Here is a 1,013-nt window from a genome sequence, read left to right as displayed (position 1 = left end):
GCTATATGGGTTTCCTTGAGGTCTCATGCCATTACCTACAAAATCAACGTTCTCCACCGAAGAACCATCACCAATAGAGATCGGGCAATCAGAGGGAGCATGTCCTCCACCACACCCATTGTAATTAGTCACGGCCGCCACTCCATTTGCAGTTAGAAGATCTAACTTCTTACTCAAACTCTCCACTTGAGCCGCCAATGAAGTTACCGCATCTATCTCATGGAGACCGCCCACTTTCTTCTTCTCCCTAGCATTCCATTGGTAGCTTTTTAACCCCATTTCTTCAATCAACTAACAGGCCTCATCGGGGGTCTTGCTACCTAAGGTACCTCCTGCTGCCGCATCCAAGAGTTGCCTTGTACTCGGGTTGAAACCATTATAAAATGTCTGAACAATCATCCACTCCGGGAATCCGTGTTGCGGGCACTTTCTCAGGAGCTCCTTGAACCTTTCCCATGTCTCGAATAGAGACTCCAATTCCAACTGAATAAAGGATGAGATCTCATTCCTAAGCTTTGCAGATATTCCGGGAGGGAAATAACGGGCAAGAAAAGCTTCTACCATCTCCTTCCATGTGGTGATCGATGCTCTAGGTAATGAGTATAGCCACTGCTTCGCTCTCCCCTTTAGGGAAAATGGGAAGGCTCTCAACTTGATGGCATCATACGTCACTCCGTTTATCTTCCGCATATCACACACCACGAGAAAACTCTCTATATGACTGTTTGGATCCTCATCGGCCAAACCGTTGAACTGTACGGATTGAGCAGCATGTGGATGAATGCAGGCTTCAACTCAAAGTTCTGATCTGTAATCGGGGGATGCACAATACTCAATTGTGTCCCCAACACTGAAGGTCTGGCATAATCGGATAATGTTTGCTTTTGCTCATTCTGTTCTGCCATGTTTTCAAATTCTTCCACTTCCAAATCAGCTAGATTAGACTGTTCTTGCACAGGCTCTTTCCCTTTTCTTCTAAGTGTACGTTCAAGCTCAGGATCTCCTTCAACCAA

The 1,013-nt window shown here is 45.9% G+C and overlaps 1 non-coding gene across 1 annotated transcript; it reads left to right on the top strand.

The window, feature by feature from the left end:
• The first annotated feature begins 409 nt into the window (after positions 1-409).
• Positions 410-516, top strand: LOC120271209. Its single transcript, XR_005539830.1, has one exon. It is a non-coding gene; the product is annotated as a small nucleolar RNA R71 (small nucleolar RNA).
• Positions 517-1,013: the final 497 nt, after the last annotated feature.

This window comes from Dioscorea cayenensis, chromosome 10, assembly GCF_009730915.1.
Source record: "Dioscorea cayenensis subsp. rotundata cultivar TDr96_F1 chromosome 10, TDr96_F1_v2_PseudoChromosome.rev07_lg8_w22 25.fasta, whole genome shotgun sequence".
Classification (NCBI taxonomy): domain Eukaryota; kingdom Viridiplantae; phylum Streptophyta; class Magnoliopsida; order Dioscoreales; family Dioscoreaceae; genus Dioscorea; species Dioscorea cayenensis.
Note: the sequence above shows the minus strand (reverse complement) of the source record. Positions and strands in the feature narration are given on the sequence as shown.